This window comes from Marmota marmota, unplaced genomic scaffold, assembly GCF_001458135.2.
Source record: "Marmota marmota marmota unplaced genomic scaffold, marMar, whole genome shotgun sequence".
In the NCBI taxonomy this organism is placed as follows: Eukaryota; Metazoa; Chordata; class Mammalia; order Rodentia; family Sciuridae; genus Marmota; species Marmota marmota.
This window is the reverse complement of record NW_025999900.1, coordinates 45,562,804-45,582,924: the sequence shown is the minus strand read 5'-3', so window position 1 is coordinate 45,582,924 and position 20,121 is coordinate 45,562,804. Positions and strand designations below refer to the sequence as shown.

The window sequence follows — 20,121 nt, the reverse complement described above, 5'->3', positions numbered from 1 at the left end:
TCAAATGAGGAGACTAACACCTTTTTTGTCAGGGTTGTTGAAAGGACTCCATTAGAAAATGAACATAAGTTTTTAACCACAGTTCCTGGAACACAGTGGGTCTTTAAATATTTGTATTATTTTTTTCCCCCAGATTGAAGGACACTTTCTGTAGTTCTAACCATCCAAAATAACTTTTTTTCTATCTTAATATTTAAAATCTTTGAATCATTTTCAAATGCTGTTCCCAAATAAGTATTTGTTTTCTTAACCCAAAATTCCCCTCCTTAACCAAGTTGTTTTGACAACTTTTCTTACAAAATATTCTTAAGAAAAGCAGCAAAGTAAAAGGAATCATTTGGATTTCTCAGATTATGCATGGGAACGAGGCCATATGTTCATTCTTCTGTGCAAAGGCTGTCCATCTTGCCTTGCCTTGGGGGCAGATGACACAGGATGACTGCTGTTGTGACAACTGGAGTTCATGGAAATGAATGTTCTGTAAACCTCACAGGCTGGAAATCTTGGAAGCTTCTGGACCTTTTCAAGCTAGCAAGACCAGAACTGCAAGGGTTCCTGAAGGAAAGAAGTCCCTCACAAGACAGGAAGTCGTAGACAAAAATGAAAATTGAGACAATCAGGAGCAATGAACAATTTATAATGTACTATGGAAGTTGTTCAAGAGTCCTGAAAACAAGTCATCTTCTTTATCAATCAATAGAAATTGGAGAACTTGGGGCAGAGAGGCAGAGAAGCAGAGTCACAGCCAATGAAGGCCAGCTAGAGTGACTCTCCTGCAGCAGCAGAGACAGGGGAGAATTACCCCAGGCAAGTCCACTTTCAACCTCTTGTTGCAAATCCTCAGTGGCAATATTCTTATCTTTCCCCCAGGGAGCTGCTTCATGTGTAAAATTTCAATTGCAAGATCCACATGACTCTACCACTCTTTATCTTACACAGTGCGGATGCCTGTTATAGCTTCAACAGAACCATCACTTCCATTGACGGGGTACTCCCCTTCAAAGTCCTACATAATATCTATCCTCTAAAGGACTAACATCACAGAGTCACAGCGATGCTGATAATACTCAGCTTTCTGTGATCCCAATTTGACATCATATTATTTAAGCCACAGCCGAGAGCCATCTGATTTTGAGACTTAGGAGAAAATGTCTAAGGAGGTGCCTCTTGCATACAGTAGTGCCTCTTGTTTTTAATATATATGAGAAAAGTCTTTATTTTTCTATAATTATATATCATTTACAACCACAACTGTGTAATACTAAACCTAAGAAAAAATGCTGGAGAAATTAAAAAAAAAATAGCTCATCAAAATGTGAAAGGATACCACTGTTTGGTGATATTGGGTGATATTTTTGCCTTTTAATTAACTTATAACTTTGTTGAGTAGTGCCTCTTTTTGGTCTGAGTACTCTTATGCATTCATTAATCTTTCTGTCTTCTTCTTTTCCCCACTGAGCACCCATTGCTCTACATCAAGGGACAGGATTTGTCCAAAGCAAACAGCAACTAGGGAATCAAGATTAAGCTGCAACTTCATTCTTTCTTAAACCAGTCGCAAAATCTCATGCCATGTGTTATCTTATAATCAGCTGTTGTTGGTTTAATTATGAAATACCTGAACACTGTGTAATTACAGTTGTTTTTCATGAATGGCTGCCTCCTTGTAAAGTAGAGCATTCGACTAAGTGGTAACACCTGGAATCTGGAATGATCATCTCTTTTTGGCAAAACTAAACAGAGTAGTTGATTATGTCAACACCTTATGCAGACTGCTGCAAGCAGCCACTGATGACTGTTTAACAGGTATCATTATTATGCTATCGAAAAACTCTATAGCCTTTTGGATCCAGAAGACAAAGCCAAACCTTCTTTGAGTTAGGAAACAATGTTGTAAAATATATATCTTGAAAGAATTTCTCATTTCTAGGCCAAGGAAGTAGGAAGCCATCTTGCAGAAAAGCAGTTTCATATGTGATGCTGAATAGAGACAAAGAATAAGAACAATTCTATCTACCCCATTGATGCTGTCACTATTTATAAGGCAAACATAAAGGATACTGGTGATTGCATGGGTTTTTGCATGGAGAATGCCAATTGGGAAAGTGCTGGCATTCCAGACCACGGGACTCCCCAGGAAGTAAAACAACGAGTGTGATTATTTATCCCCCCCAAAACTCTGCTAAAATTGCAAATAACTGAAAGTACTATTGTCTTTTCCTTCAGCAGTGAGAACTGGGGCTTGCCTCATCAATATTCTGACTCCTGCTATCATTTAAAATTAGAAGTCCAAGCTTTATCACCAGCTTAAGTGACCAAAGTAGTCTCATGGCCTCCATCTTGCAAAAATAGCATTTCTACATCCTGTTCTAGAAGAATGTTGCAAGTATTGAGTTATCAGCTTACACAACTTCATGTCAGGCCAAGAAACATTTTTCACTGTTTTTTTATTGCATTAAAATTTCCAAATGAGGAAATACTCTTCCATGTGTGAATTCTGGTTATAAGAATATGTGAAATATTTTAAATATTTGTTGAGCATTTGATGCTATTCGATAAAACTTCCACAGATATCTCAAGTAGCATTATTTCACTGGTGTCAGATGAATGGAGTTGAATGTGGCATATAAAATGGAAACTCTGATGGATATGGTACTAGAAATGATTAAGATCCTTATTTCAAAAATGTTCTCTTTATATTTGCTGCTGCTGACTCCTAGAGAAAAGATTCAGGATGCTTAAAGTGAGAGCATTCTACCTTCTTAGAAAGAGGAAAAAATTAAGTGGAGTCACCAAATAGTATTTTATTGTTAAATAATTTTTCTGAATGTTCCCAGGCTTGTACTATTACACTAGTTACAGGAAACATCAGGAAAAAGGATTATGCTAATTCCAACTAAAAATTTTTAAAACCAAAAAAAAAAATTAAAGAAAGAAAATCCTTATAATATCTTGTGCTAAGACAAGGCAGAATAAAGTACTCCATGCTACATAATATAATCTCTTACTCCTCATTCCCCTAGCCAATTGAATTGTAGGAAATCCTATATTATGTTATCAGAAAGCTGCATTTAGATTTCTACCCTCAATAAAGGCTTATTAATTCAGAACCAAACACAAATTCAAATTTTAACAGAATATAGGCTGACATGTTCCTTTATAGTGTCCATAAAGAATGGGAATGAGAAGCAAATTAAGATACCTAACCAGTCAGCTAAGCCTATTTACCTTATTCATAAAAATGAAATATTTTAAGCATAATACCAGTAACTTAGAAGAAATAGTTTATTTTAATCAACTAAAATGGTAATAATAAGTCAGGCCCATATATTCTCTAAGATCATTTATCAGGACAGAAGTAAATAGTGTGTTCATGCATGCGCGCGTGCACACACACACACACACACACACACCTTGGTTATTGTATGTATTTGAAAGCAATTTTATTTTTTAAAAAAATCTATGATACACTCTTTCATTAATTCAGGTTGAATTCTCCCTCTGGCTATCTGAAATTGTAATAGTTTACTTGCTCTTGGTGTTTCAGTCTCTTCCAACTATTCTTCACAGAGTACAGAATTCTTTAGTATTCATCTGAAGCACTGTTATCAAATACCATTGCCTAGAAAACTAACTTTTCTTTCCAGGCAAGACACTCTAATTAACTTTTCTGAGCTGGAGTTAATTCTGTTACAAGAATTTCCTCCAGTTCTGCTTAATTGAGGCAAAGGACTTGATTTTTGAGTCAAATTAACTCAAGGCATTTTATTTGGATACAAGCAATTCTCCTTGGATTAATGTTTTTACAAGCCCAAACAACAGAGTATTAAAAAAAAATTATCCCCAAAGCCTCAGAAAATTATCATATAATACAGGATCAGATGCAATATTTTCTGTTAAACAAACTGAGTTGATTCTTTTATGGTAGAACAAGGCTTTTCCTCTAGTCGACAGTATACCATTAACGGACAGGTTTGGGGTTTCTACGCACTCATAGTGAAACTGATGGCTGAGCTATTTTAGCCAATTTTGCAATTGAAGATCATTGACTATTGTGAATCCTCTCTAGCGCTCAAATAATTAGACTTGCGGATATGACACAAGACTTTCTTAACCCCACATATTTTATCTCTGATAAACTGGTCTCATGGTTTCTTTCAATATGGCTTAAATGGTGATTTAACAGTCTCTTGACTAAGCACTGGCTTGCTTCCAGTTTAATAACAGTAGATTTTGAATTCATGAAAATTATATTTTGACATCAAACACTGCAGATACCTGTGAGTTTGTCTCCTTAAGTGAATAACCAAGAAGAAAATGAAAGATGAGTAGGAATCACTTCAATTAGGCTAAATATCACTCTAATGGGGACAGTTTAAGATGGAGATAAATAGGCCCATTCACTTTCCAACCACACTAGTGTTTTCCTATTCCTTAAACATATCAGGTATGTTCCTTCCATAAGCCCTTAACTTTTGTGAAAGACTCTACACAGAATGCTCATCCCCTAACCCTTCCTAAGATTGGATCCTCCTTATCACACAGGCATAGAATGTCCAAAGCCCAAATACCATTTTCTCAGAAAGGATTTTTAGACAGTCCCTCCTAAAGGTGTACTTACTCCCACCTCCAGGTTTTTACTCACCGCCATTTAATTTTATTAATTTGCTTCTGGCATCCTCGGAACTCACTGATGTGTCTATATATTCACAAATATCTCAAATAGAAGGCAAATCTTACATGGATTGAAACAGTGTGGGTCTTGTTTGGCACTGTATTACCATCCCATAGAATAAGAATCACTGTGAGTAAACAGTTCTCTAAACTTTCATATGTCTTATAGTCTAGAATCCTAGATAATTTAATCTACTTCTCAAACATAATTTCCACAAATGCATCTCTCTTATGGTCCTAGTATAGCAATCAGCAAACTAGGGTCTAGGCCATATTTGGCTAACCACCTATTTTGGTAGATAAAGTTTTATTGGAACTCAGGTTTGTGCATTAACTCACATATTGTCTAGGTTATGTTTGTGCTATAATGGCAGAAGTAAGTAGTTGTAACAGCCAACACATGTCTCCAAAGCCTACAATACTTATTATCTGGCCATTTATAGAAAAAGTGACTCAACCCGTGTATGGACTCCTACAGTGAACCATCAGGTCTCCAATCTAAATAGAAACATTCAGAGATGAAGTTTATTCAATATCATTGACTCTCATGTGTGAGATAAATATTTAAATGAGAGCCTGGTTATTTCCTAATTGAAGCAAACTTTTCTCCACAAGAGTGTCAGCTTGAAAGTTAACCTGCCTCCCAAACAGATAACTTGCCATCAATAGAGTTGTTTACTGGTAGCACTTGGATCAATAATAATCGAACTATAAACTAAGTGGTGATTTAGAAGGTAAAGCTAAACCAACATGAAATCGCATAAAAAGAGGATGAAATCATTATCAATGAACACTTGCTGCCTTCAGGCAGTTGTGACATGAGCTAACACTCAGGATGCAGGGGGTCCAAGTACACCAGTTCTCTGGTACGAATCAGTCTGAAGGGAAGTGCATTATCACACCATAGGAGAGTAAATGTATGCTTTCAAAGGCTGTGGCAATAAAATCCTACACAACCAAGTGCGGTGTTCTATAGGACAAAGTATACTGTAAGTACAGGGAAATGCTCTTCCATGAATATAAATACTAGGTGAGCTCTAGCTCCCTGGGGGAATGTTGTCATTTTCCTCTGACATTATTTTGAACAAGAACAGGCCACAAGGATTGAGAGAGTCAAACAGTTGAGCATGTCAATCCCCACTGCAGTGCCCTAAATTAGAAGAAAAACAGGGACATGGGAGCCAGAATGACTGCTCAGTAGAAACCTGCATCAATTACTCTAACCAGCAAAATACTGAAAAATGGCCTGGTCCACCAGCCCTGAGGAATGGCAGGCATCATGGCTGCAGCAAGGGTTTCCCTTTTACTTATTAGCTGGAAACCATTTTGCTCTTGTTCTGTTCCAGTTTGTGGAATTTGTTGCAAGGGACAGTGCTTTTCCCTTAAAATATTTTAATGGGATTTAATAGTTTTCCCATCATCCATTCACTTTGAAGTGAAATTCACTTTATTAATCTTTTCATGAGGTAAAGGCAAGAATAGGATAACAAATCAGAAACCAAGTCTTTGGGCAGCGTTGTTCTAAAGATAGCGAATAGGCGATTATTCCTGGAATATCCCTTATTTCCCCTCTCTCTCACCCCAAAGGATTTCTGCAGCAATGGTGCATTAGTATGATAATGTCCTAATTCTGTTTTCTAGTTGGTGATGATCCTCTAGAGAAAGGAAATGGTAATGTAGGCCCCTGAAGTGAGGTTTGGTAAAAATGGACAAGAAGCCATTCACACTGGGCTCTAGAGGAAAATGATTCTTGGGAAGGAGCAAAGAGATTAACATGATATGGACACAGTGGCTATTGAAGATCACACTCATTCAGGGACAACTGATTTTTTTACTAGAAAATTACACTAGTCATAGACGTCAGAGTCTTCAATATGGGCATTCAGAAAGAAAGCACATTTCCATTGGCCAGAAAAATGTGCTGGGCTGTTCTATGCCATTGTGTGAAACATTGTAGGGAAAAAAAAATGGATTCATGGGATTCACAATTTATTTTTGGCTATGATGCTTCAAAGACACCCATTTAGGTATTTATGAAATACAGTATTAAAATTATACAAAATTTTAGAACAAGCCAAGTTGCATATGATAGGTATAATAGGTTTCGGTGATTTTATGGTAAACAAATGTCACCAAAACCCCCAAACAAACAAAGAAATCTGTTCTCTGGTATGTGAAGTTTCCTCATCTATAAAATTCAGATAACAATATTACCATTTTCCAGGGCCAGCTTCATGGACACTCAACCAAGGAAATTACACAGAGCCTTGTGGGTGTGGAGTTGAGTACCTTGCAGTTGCCTTCTTGAAATTTTGAAGTATTTTATCTGAATTTATGTTTTATAATCTGAATTTGAGCTCAATGGGACAATGGAATGATGAGGTCCCACTTCCTGGGAGGGGTCTTGGCCATCCATTTTTTCCTCCTCCATATGTGGAATCATAGGATGGGGTTCTAGGTGCCTGTGAGGGTCTACACTTGCTCCCTGAGTATTCTCAGATTTATCAGTCTGGGAAAGATACTGTGAAAGAAAGGAAGAAGTTCCTTTCCTGCTTTTTACATAGGGGGCTTGCATTTTCATTTTGTGCTAGGTCCCACAAATTATGTGCAAATCCTACCAACCAAATATAGCCTTATGAGAGTTAAAGAATACAGTACACTTAACAACGCAAAATATTACCCAGCATGAAGTCAGTGTTCATTCAACGGTAGATCACATTATACTATTTATATTGCTTTTGTTTCTTCTGCCTAGAGTTCATCATGGGCAAACACATACGTGCATGTCATTTATCCTACTTTACTTTCTCAGAGATACTTTAACTCCTCTAAAAGTGAAATGAATGATGGGTCCCTTGATTTTGATTGAGGAGAATCCTCATCCTCAATATGATAATAATGGGACCTTACTGGAAATGAGAAAAAAAGCCCTGCATTTATTTCACACAAGATTCTCAGCCAGCTGCCCTCTGTTAAAACCCTGGAAATTATCTCAGGTACACTCAACTTCTTCAAATCCTCATTCTTGTCCTGTCTCCTATGAAGCATTTTGCAAAAGAAACAATTCCCTTTGACAAATCAGAAAGGTCAGACAAGTACCCAAGAGGCCTAGGGAAACTGATGTTTCTATTGTTACAGGTTCAAATGATCAATGAGCAGTTCACGCAGTGAGGCACAGGGCTGTAAGGGCATCCCTAGGTCTCGGTGCCTCTTTAAATGCTAGGAGGGAAATCACAGGGTTGGCAGCTGTGTTTCCATTCAGACATTTTTCCTCTTCATCAAATGACAGTACAGCTCTTACCACTAATAATGAGGACTCGGAGAAACTGCCCCAGGACTAAGAGCTAATTAGTAGAGTGCAGGTTCAACTGGACTTGAAGGTTCAGTTCTTTCCACCCTGAGATGTTGATCCTATGTTGCTATCATTGTTGGTTTTTCTTATTTTTCTGCTCTGAGTCATCTTCACTCTCTTTAAGGATCAGTGTGAAATTACAGAGGTTTTTTTTATATAAAAAATAATACAGGAGTGGATATAGATTTCAATCCAGGCTGAGTATGATATGAAACCTAAAAATTTGACATGTACAGAACAAAACTGCACAAAAGTGATTTGTGCCTTAAATGTCTCTTTTACCATTTGGGTAAAATATAGATAGATTAGACTGATTTGAAAGCACATTTCCTCATATATAAATTTAGCCTTCTAACATAGTAGTATTTAGTAAGGAGTTCTAAAAAGCATATTTCTTTTCAGGAGGCAGACAAATGTCCTTAAAGTGGTATGTAATGATATTTTCATCTGATCTACTGAGATTTCCCACTTTGTGGATTTGGAATAATTTTCCTTATTAAGAAATCTATATTTATCCTTGCAGACTTCTCCATGGCCCAAAGTTTCAAGTCATTAAACTTCTAATTATTAATTAATTCACTAAATGTGCATTCATGCCACTATGTCTGGCCCTGTGCTGGACAGTGATGTCATGATGATATTTTGTGCATTTTCCAAACTGTAAAGGGTTTAGAAATTGGTTCTGGGGATGCACATATCAGCAAATAAAGCAATACAAATGCCATGAGAGCCATGAGAGATATGCAAAGTCCTAAGAGACCTTAGAATGGACAAATCTAGACCTGCCTGGATAGAAGTGAAGGCTTCATGAAGGTGGTAACCACAGAACTGCCACAGAAGAATGACAGCAGGTGACTATGAATGGTATACAGTGCATTAAATAAGCCAGGACAACAACAGGGCTGTAAAGGACCCAGGGACCTGGGGCAACCACAACCTGTTGGCTACCAGTACTGAAGCATAATAGAAAGAAACAAGTGCAGCCTATTACCAAGAGAAACCTCACAAAGGCACAGGTAGATCACATTATATTATTTATATTGCTTTTGTTTCTTCTGCCTAGAGTTCATCATGGGCAAACACATACATGCACTCAACAGTGACAAAGATAAACTGAACTGGGGCATTCTAATGTTACCCTCTTCTTAGTTGTCTCTATGCCTCTTCAGAAATACCTAATTTATTCTCTGTGCATCCTAAAGGCCGAGTATCTTTCAGTCATAGAAACAAACAGTGCCTCAGACTAGTTATGAACAAGAACGAGACACTAACATACCAAAATATAGAGTCAAGGAAGTCTGACTCTGTGTAGGTCAAGGTTTCAGAAAGACTACTTAAAGAAGTAGGATTTATTACTGGCACAAGGTGGCTACTTTCATGGGGACTATGGTCATAGTTTGAAAGTGGTGGGTGGCATTCATTGAGCATCAACACTTCTGTCATATTAGAGGAGGCATCAGGTGCAGTGGTAAGGAGCAGGGGCTTTGGAACAAGACACGCTGGGTTAGACAGACTAGGTTTTCCATATGACTCTCATTTTGAAAAAGAGAATAACGCACCCATCTTATAAGACAGTAAAAGACACTGAACAAGGTAAATGCAGGCAAACTCCTTATCCTAGGGCCTGACATGCAGGTAACACACGATGTTTGCTATTATTTTTTGGCTGTACTTACTAGTCATCTGTTAAGTCCATGCATTTTATATGATAATAGCAAAGGTTGCCAAAATTTTTTCATATATGTCTTTATGGACTTGGTGGCATCCATTTTGCTATGACAAAGGAAGAGAAAGGTGCAGGTAAAAATTGGAGAGGGGAAAGAATGAGGAAATATCTTCATGTTCAATTCCATGCCTTAAAAGGTTAACCACGATTTTCTTACCCCTTTGGATTTTTTCCCAGGTATGGAAGAGCATGAGTAAACCAAGTCACACAAATGGAGCTGGGAAATTAACTCGTCATTCATTAGGGAGATTCAATGTCTAGTTTTTTTCCCATTTCTGACCAACAGAATTACATTGATTTCATTATCAAAAGGACTTTCCTTGTCCATAGCAATAAGTGAATTGAGTAGTTTAGACATTCCAACTATTACAGGCACACCTATGTCGTGTCTATTTAATTTCGATTATCAATTTCTTCTCATGAAGAAATGATCATCCTTCTCTAGTGGGGGATGACTACCTTGGGCTTGATTGTATTTTCTTTATCTATCTTCCTTTGGGTTCTCCTTTCCTAAGGAGGAAACTATAGAATCACTTAAAGGAAATAAGCATGGCTTCCTGCCTACAACTTTGGTTTCTAATATTCTTGATTTTTATTGTCCCTGGAACAGAGGAGTAGCCCTGTTTATCGCTTTAGATTGCATCCTGCCTGCTCTTGTGGAGGACACCCATTTCATTTCGGACATCTCCTAGATTTCAGAACTAAATTTCATTCCATTGCCATTCATCCTCTGTCCAAGACTTTAGTTCATAATATCCTTTCTAATTTGGTATTTTTATGGTGGGTATTTTTGCTCATTATGAGTGAAAAATATCCTGTGTCATCATTAAAACACAGACTGACATAGATGACAAAAGAATACTCATTTAAAATCAGAAAAAATAGATAAAATTTACAAAGACTCAAACCTGCACTTAATCACTGAGCACTTGACTTCCACAAGCCTTGGTTTCCCCATCGGTAACATGGTAATATTAAAAGTGTGCCCCACAGGCCAGTGGGAAGATCCTGAGTTCATAATCACTCAGATTTGGCTGCCGAGGACATGTTCTCCCTTACATTTCGCCTCCCTTTTGGAACACACATGAAGCTTGATCTTTTTCTACTGTAATATAATGTCAATCATTCAGGAAGACAGACACTTAGATTATTGAACTCCACCCCTCTTGTTTGTACCCATCAAGACCCTCTCTTATTTTCCATTTCCTTACAGGCCCTTCATGTAGCCACTGAGAACACTGCTGCTGACAGGGCTGGCATGGGCTTTGGAGATGACAATGACTTTATATACAGATATTACATTTTCAGCTTTTCACTGAAACAGCTTCCTTTTAAGAAGGAAAGACATGCTTTTTTCTAAGATTCATTTCTCTAACTTCCTAATAAAAGTAAACTCTTTACCTTATTTTAAATCAACTCAGAGTTAAAAAGCTATGTGCTTCTAATCATGGAAGCAATAAAATAGCCAGGAAATGTATATACCCTGGTCTTATAATTTTCCTTTTATATCATTTTTATATATATTAGACAGAATATAAATATATATGCCCATTAATATATTTATCGTGTTACCAAACAGGAATGGAGACATTTGACTGATAATGTAACCTTGGCTTGAATCTCATTGATAAAGTGACCAGGCCATTAAAAAGGCCCAATAAAACAAGTTTAATTGAGCAAATAGTGGTTCATGAACCAAGCAGCTTGAATCCAGAATGGATTAGGCACTCCACTGAGGGAATAAAAGGGGAAACATTCTATAGAAGGAACATAGAAGGGTTGAGAGGGTAAGGGAGGGGGCAGAGGGTTAGCAAGGATGGTGGAATGTGATGGACATCATTATCCAAAGTACATGTATGAAGACATGATTTGGTGTGAGCATACTTTATATACAACCATAGATATGAAAAGATTGTGCTGTATATGTGTAATAAGAATTGTAATGCATTCCACTGTCATTTATTTTTAAAAAAAAATCAATAAAAAAAATTTATCCTAAAAAAAAAGAAAGAAACATTTAATTGATCACTATTATATAGTAGCCTAGGCTGGTCTATTCCACTGAAAATCACTAGTTATATATATTGGTTGGATGATTCTAAAACCTTTGAACTTGTTATTTATTTATTTTTTTAATGTAGACATTTACAAGAAATATTCGAAATTAAGTATTGCTTAGGTTTACAAATAAAGCAAGTTAAGATCACTTATGTGGCCTAATTGGCCTTGTGGTCTCAGGGATTCATCAGGCCCAGTCTCCATGTAGGTGTACTTTAACATCTCCTTGTCTCCAAAGTGTGAACTGTGCCTAACATTAACACTTAACTGAATTCATCACCTTGCAAATCTGGTTATATACTAGAGTACATCAAGAAAGCTTCAAAAGGTAAATGGAAAGACAAAAAACAGTATTTTTGCTCCAAATTACAGCGCCTGAAATCTCAGCTGTTGAAAGAAGAGCAGGTGGCAGCTTGCCTGGCTCCAAGCAGGTGGTCAGAGGCTGGAGGGTAAGTCCAACAGAGCAGAGCAGACTGAATACAACCTCACAAAGCAAGGAAAACGCCCTGACAAGTGGACCAGTCTCCAGTCTCCACTCAGGGAATCCACAGACGGTATGAAACAAAACGAAACAAAAGGCCCATTCTGTTGATCTGAATGTTGAACTAGATTTGAAAAAAAAAAATCTGGGACTCTTGTATGGATTTTAGAGACAGAGTTTAGAGACAGAGGAGTCCGAGGTCCAATTTCTCTAAGAGAAACAAGAAATGCAAAGGAATTGCCCAGTTGGTGGGACTTTCTACTGCATTTTTGGGGGGAATCCACAATATAAATCCCTAAAGCTGACATCCAGCACTTGAAATCCTGTTAAATTCTCAGTAAATGCTCATGGAATAAGTAAAAGAGGAATGAGAAGGACACATAATATTCAGAGATACATATTCATCTTGCTCTTATGAAATTTTCCTTACTTCAATCAAAATCTGGCCAAATCAGACTTCATGGAAAATTCTTCATTTTGTCCCTCCATCTCATATTTTACAGAGAAAGGAATACATATTCTTTCAGAATATTAGGGATTAAAGGAAAAATTCATCCTTCAGTTAATTTTCTTCCTTTTGGAATGACAAAAAGACAAAAAGTTGTAGTGTGTATTTTTTTTATGAGAGAATTGTATAAATAATCAGTCGAGATGAAGGGACAGATACAATTTATTATCTCACCGAGTTAATGACTTCATATATTGAGCATATACTCTATCCAATGTAGTTTTAGGAGAAACAAATCACACAGTGACAGATAGCAATGTGGAAATCTTAGGTTACACTGGTATATACATATATGTGTATCTCCAAACCAGCACATTCTCTTTCCACAATACATCCAAACCATGTGCACTAATTGTACACATACAGTACTTTAAGCTGTGATTAATAAGGACTTTTGAGTCTCCATACTGCTTCTCTTGCTTGATAGCTCACAAGAGAATGTTAACAAATTGAAAAGGTATTCTTCTGTTTTTGAGATGTTCAGATAGGGAAATCTCACTCCTTTATTTAGCAATCTTTCCTAGAATTTAGCAATTTAATTTACATCTGCATATCTTGGGAAGACTTGTGCTTTCAACTGAAGTCTATTTTCTCTTCCTTTGCCATTTCTGCTGCTTCTTCCTTTGAGGGGACAAAGCCAACTGTTTCAAAAGCCGCTTATGCATAATTTAACTCCTCAAGCTCACATTCTATCTACTCCTTAATTAGGTGCTCAAGCCCAATCTTTTTATCCCTTCTAAATTCCATATGAAGTGCAGATGTTAAAGTACCATCTTGAGCAGACTTTTCTATACTAGGTACTCACTGCGCACGGAGAAGTTAAACAAAAGATAATGTCTTTGCATCTCAGAGCCCAGGGATTATTTTAAAATCACAGAAACAGTGACATTAGCTAAAGCCACGAAAGGAAAAAGTTTGTTCTTCTGTCAATGGCTATTTTAACCTGTTCTCAAAAAAGGACAACCCCAGGAGTTGGGGAGGGATGGTACTGTAGTTCTAATTTCTAAATAATCATTAATTTTCTACTTCTCTGGACATCATGTATGGATCTAATGAGGACAAAACCACCAGCCTGTGACATAAGTGTCATTTCAATTACCCAAAGAGCCAGGTATGAATCTCAAACTTGTTGACTCATCACACTATGCTTCAACAAACTGATTGAAACTGAAATACAAGACTCCTAAGAGGAGGTCCATTCTTCTCTCCTCCTGGTGAACAAGCCCCTCTTTTTCACTATGGTCTGCATGAATGTGGTGACTTTCAAAGGCATAAAAAAGAATGCACCAAGGGACCCACACAAACAGTAATTTTCATAGCCAGAAGTCTATACTCTTGCTGCAAAACCCCTTATTTATGACTGTTTTGGTTTAGTTCCTATTTATATTATATAAAATTGATATTAGAAAATCTGTGCATTTTAAAGAGAATATTTTCATTTTAGAACACTATTAAGCTTTTATTAAAATGATATCAGAGTCCCAAAAATAAATACAGAAGAACTCATGAAGTCACATATTTTCATCAGTTCTGAGTTAACATCAAGTATTTGTTCAAAATAATGCACTCTGGGGGAAAAGAACTCCAACTTGACCTACAGATGGTCTCATAGAAAGTCTTATTAGTAATGTTATTGAAGCAAAATCCAGTGTAACTCTGTGGTTTTGGAAGAGAGTTTATTATTGCCTAGGGTAATTGACCAGAGAAAATAGGAACACTCATTTCATAGGCATCTATTAAGCTACTGAAAAGAACGTTTTAAGAATATATGGCTATGGAGTCTTGCTCATGTACAGTTTCCCAAAAGCACCTTTTCACTTGAGATGCTGCGAGATAGTATCTATCATGATGGTCATCATCATCCCAGACTAGGAATATGTGCCACATTTTATTCTTAGAGAGGTAGATACTATGACTACCCCATTTTACAACTGAGAAAACCAAGAGTCGAAGTAACTTGCCCAAAGACACACAGCTTAGGTGTAAAGATAAGAAGTGAACTCGAAGTTATTGGGCTTCAGACACCCCCTTGCTCTTGGCAAATGCACTAAAGTGCCTCTCTTTATTGAGATTCTAATGCAGATCAATAGCGATACAGGAGATAAATCATACAAGATTCGTATAGCATATTGCCACTTTTCTACAGTAAACTTGATTATTAACTTAGGAACTGCTTCTTTAGTAAATTTCTATTAAAATATTTCTGTTATAAGGAATCACCAACATTTTGAATGGCAATGGTCCCCCTACATCTACCTGAGGAAGTGAAAGGATGGAAGGAAAGGATATTGAGGGATAATGAGCTGTCATTGGACTATGTGACAGCAACATTTTAAAGAGCCTTATTTTTTAGCAAATGAATAAAAAGCTTGATAATATTTTACAAGGATAAGGAGAAACAATCACTCATATTGCTGGTAGGAGTATAAATTTATACAACCTCTTTGTAGTGCAACTTGACAATATCTTTTGATATTTATAATATACTTTTTATTGATCTAGCAATTCCACTTACAGGGATTATCCAATAGATATTCCTGTATATATGTGCAAAGACTAATGAACAAAAGAGATACATTTTTGTAACTTTTTATAGCATTTTGTAAAAAGGTGAAAATTTAAATATACGTCAATGGGGTACTTATTTATTAAAATCTATTGCCACAAAATGGAATATTATGTAATATTCTTTCATGGAATATTCCCTAAGACAGTTGAAGTGGAAAAAAAGTGGAGGGGTTTGTTAATATTTATGTCAAGAAGGAGGAGCAGAAGAACATGATTATAAATATATGTTACATACTTTGAATCTATCTGTAGAATTATGCGAGAAAAACTGGTAATTTTTGTTGCCTCTTAAAAAGGGTGTTGCAGTACTAGCATTAAGATCAGGTAGTAGAAATTTTACTACTTTGTTTTTTGTTCTGTATACAACTTTTACCTATTTAAAAATAAAACCAATTGAAATTAATATTTATTAATTTTCTCAGGCTTTGAGAAAAGTTGGAGGATAATCATCCAGTGTGAAGATGGAAATTTTAAAGAGTGATGCTCATAATTTGACTGACAGATGACGCACTATTATCATAGGATTTTGCTTTGTGATTTCCCATCTCCACTAAAACTAAAAAGATAAGTGTCTAAGTCTTGGAATGGATAGCAATGGAGGTCTACAATTTCTTTCCAGGAAGACTCTCAAGAGTGAAGAAATTAGGCTTCTAGGTTGGTTTGCAGTAAGTATTTCTGAGTTAAAGGGATGAACTCAAGAATTTAGCTCTGAGAATCTCAGATAAAGCAAGCCTAAAAATGAAATCACATGTTCTGATAATATGGAGAGGTCAGAGAGAGAAAAAGAAAGAGAAGAAACCCTAAAGTCTGGTATAATAAATTGGAGCTCATGATGATATGCCTAAATAGAGATAGAGGCACACACACACCATTGACTTTGCCAAAACACTGGAGACAGTCTGCCCAAAACCTACAGGCAGAGGGTGAAAGACAGGAATGAGGAAAGCAGGCGCAAGAGGAGGAATGCCCAAGCTCCTCCAGCAGCCTCAGAGATACATGGAGACATCAAATCTTGTCATACCTACATCTCTGAGGTGGTCCCTCTATGATGATGCAAAGCTATCAGAATTTATGCAAAGCAGATGGAATCACCAAAGTCTTCTCTGACACAATCAGCTCCACCATGGCACCTGAATATCTTAAAGTCTGTACATTTTTAATGGCATTCTATTTCTTTTCCCATTCATGTCTAAGAAGGAAAAATGAGCCTTGTTGCAGAATGATCAGTTAGACTTCAGGGTCAAAGGGATTGGTGTGAGAGGTGGGGTTTGTACATATCCCTAAATAATAAAGCATATGCGTTCACTCCCTTTTTAGGGACATTAAGAAAATGTCCATAATATGGAGGAGTTAGCCTTTGAGAGAAGGAAGAGTTGACAAAAGAGTGGGAAAATTGGTACTCATTAATGTAGGTTTACTGTATTTATTCACACAATAGCCACTTTGAGTTAATATGAGCTTATTACATTCATTCATTCATTCATTCATTCATTCATTCATACTATACATGACTTGAAACATATGAAGGGACTGGGAATAGTCACAATCAGACAAGGTTAAAGCAAGCCATTGTCCATGCTTCCATTTCAGCAAACACCTGAGATCAACACAGACAGCGTTACCTGTTTCCAGTACTGCACGCCTCAGAGGTTACTGTCAGCCTCCTGTGACTAGAACCATGGGAAGAGGTGATTTCCTCCAGGAATTCTCTAGAAAGCATCCCTGTTTTTGTTAGCAGAGTTCCAGGTCAACCTGGAGTTCAGTCTACCCTGACGGCTGCCAAATCTTGGTCTTTTGCATTTTAAAGATAAACTCTAAGCTAAAACCTTTTTTATTAAATATATTTAAGTACAGTCTTGCCAGAAATGTCCTCCATTCAAACAAAGACCTTGCTTTGCCCACACTCTGATAGGTTTGATGATAGGAGCAAAGGAGGAATTCATGGTGTGTGATTCATGAAGAATTTGGAAAGTAAGAAAAGGAAGATTTAGAGTGAGTAATGATAAATATGCCTCAAAACTGCCCTGTGCTATGGCCAGTTGTTTTTTCCCTATCTTAGGAGATCAGTTTTCTTTCTCATGCTCTTCTCTCCATTAAATACTGTCCCCTAATCCCTTGGAAGCAGCCATTTCCCAGAACAACACTGTGGTAGATGAACAGAAAAAAAGTAACTGATGTCATTCATTATTTTATCAGAGTTATTTTTCAAAGGACAGGTATCCTAAAATAGAGTTACTGAAAAGTTTACAAACTTACATTCAGACTTCACTTGGGCTTAATTCAGTATGTCCCTCCAAATGGTGGGGGTAAAGCTATGTTTTAAAATGTGAGCAGTGACACACTCTGACTTCTGTTGAAATGACAGCAGGAGACATGGCTGAGGGGTAAGAAGAAAGCCCCTCCCTCTCAAATCCAGGCTGCAAATCCATCTTATTTCCTCTATGCTCACAGATAACAATCTGGTAAGTGCAAAGACCTGCATCCCTATTACGGAGACATCTGAGTTTGTAACATAGACTGAGCTATGAATTCTAAGAGTCAATGAGAAGAGGGATTTAGAAGTTCTAATCACTTCTACCCATTTTCTCTGTTAATTTAATCTTCTCAAAATATTCCACCCAAGTGACAATAATGCCAGCAATGGAATAGAGAAGATAAGCAATTAAAAGGAAATGTCTTTGAAATTTTCCTTTTTTTTAACCTTAAAGATCCATGCTTATTTGCATTATTATGCATAATATATTAGTTTGGTTTCAATTTAAGGTTTTATTCCAAGTCAACAATTAAAATTGACTTCAGGAAATATGTATCACATCTATTTCATGACTCCACATAACCTTGGATACATTTTGATATATTTATGCACTGAAGGTCTTTGATCAGTTTGAAGGACTGAGATTGTTTTTTTCCCCTTCCTCTAATCAACCACAGTCCAACCAGTGGAGACTATACCACTTCTCTGATGCTCTCAACAGAATTAACTTTCTTAGCATGTTAAATGTTTCTCATGAGATTTTTTTTTAAATGTGATTTTCAACATCTAATCTAGACTATCTACCCTGCATTCAAATCAGGTACAGTCTGAACTGTGGTCAAGTTTAGCTAACATATCTGTGCTGGCATATTTTCTTCTCAACGCTGTCTAGAAAATATTGTGTCAGGTTCAGGAAATCTGCTGTCATCTGTGTCCCTGTCTCCCCAGGAGTGGGAATCCTGAAACTTATCTTTGATGACTTTCCATGGCTGATCACATGGAGAGTGTGGAGGTGACTCTATAAGGAAGTGTGGGTGGCACAGCAAAAACAAGTCCTGTCATCTGATCAAATCACCCCTGGGTCCTCTGTTCTCCAAGTCATTCTCTGAAGCCAGAGAGGCTGCACTGGGACTGTCCACCTTCATCTCAGCTTGACTCTGGTTTCCTTCTGAAACCCAGTGTAAAAGGAATGGATAAAGCTTTCCATAGAAATGTTATACAAATATATATATATTTTTTTAAAGAAGCCAGGCACTAATGACTATGTTTACATGAACTACCCACAAAAGGCCAATTTATAAAAATAAACCACATCAGTAGTTGACTAGGGCTAGGAGCAGGGACTAACTACAAATGAGCACAAGAGAAAATCAGAGGGGTGAGGGTGACATTCTAACACAATTGTGGTTATGTTTGGACAACTCTGTACGTGGTAGGCTTATGACGAGTGAATTTTGTGGTATAAAAATTGTACCTCAAAACTGCAAAAAACAAAACAAAATCCTCCAAAAATAGAAAACTCAGACTTTGCAGAGAAAGTATGTTTCAGTTAGGCTTTTAATGATCTAATTATCATGAGAAATTTCAGGCTAATTAGAAATATTTAAACACAGCAAAATAAGACAATGCTGAAAATAACCACAAGTAATGCCAACTCATGCATAAGGCACTCTAGGAAAGGTTGCTTATACAGATTTTGAATTTTTTTCTTTTTCTTTTGTTAATTTATATGGAACATTTGCCCATAAAAGAGAATTGGGCTTTCATAGTTTGTCATTCTGATAAACAGATCTTCTACCAAAAAAGAACTTTGAACTAGCACCTGTGAAAGGTCGAATAGGACGGAATCAACAAGGTAAATGAAATATAGGAGTAGGAATATTTTCTTTTCTTTTCCCTCTCTACTTTTGTTCCTCCAAAAGGACCATAGCAAAGAAAGAACAACAACAAAAAGATGAGCTAATACTGAGAATTCTGTGCATTATATGTCCACTTAAGATGATTTTTCTCTTCCTATGCACAATGAGACTACATTTCCCAGCTTCCTTTACAACAAATGAGAAAATAATGGGCAGAAGGATGTATGTCACTTCTGGGCAAAGCACTTACTCACATTGCATAGCTACCCAGGCTCTCTCTTTCCTATGGATTCAGCAGGGAATAAAAATCTCCAAGGTGGTGGACCTACCTCATGGAAGAATCCTGAATCCCTGGGTCACTTTTGAAGGAATCTATTTGTTAGAGTGTTACAGCTTGTTGCAGCAGTTAGTAGTAATGAGCCTGACTGCTACACACTAACACTCAAGCATGTTCTTTACTTTTCTCCTTGCCTGGTCTAGGCCTGTTCTTCCCTCATTCATCTTTCCTGTTTATCTTCCTCTTCCCCTTTCTCATCAACTCTGGTTAACATTCATTTCTGGGCAGAGGAAGAAATGACATGAATAGTTTCCAGACTATATCTTACAGGAGCCTTCTTCAAGAACCAGGACATCTGGATGGC

General features: G+C 36.9%; 1 protein-coding gene across 36 annotated transcripts in view; it reads right to left on the bottom strand.

Moving 5' to 3' along the window:
• The window catches only part of Nrxn3 (neurexin 3), a 1,555,288-nt gene that overhangs the window by 930,105 nt on the left and 605,062 nt on the right, over positions 1–20,121 (bottom strand). The gene's annotated exons all lie outside the window — the stretch shown is intronic.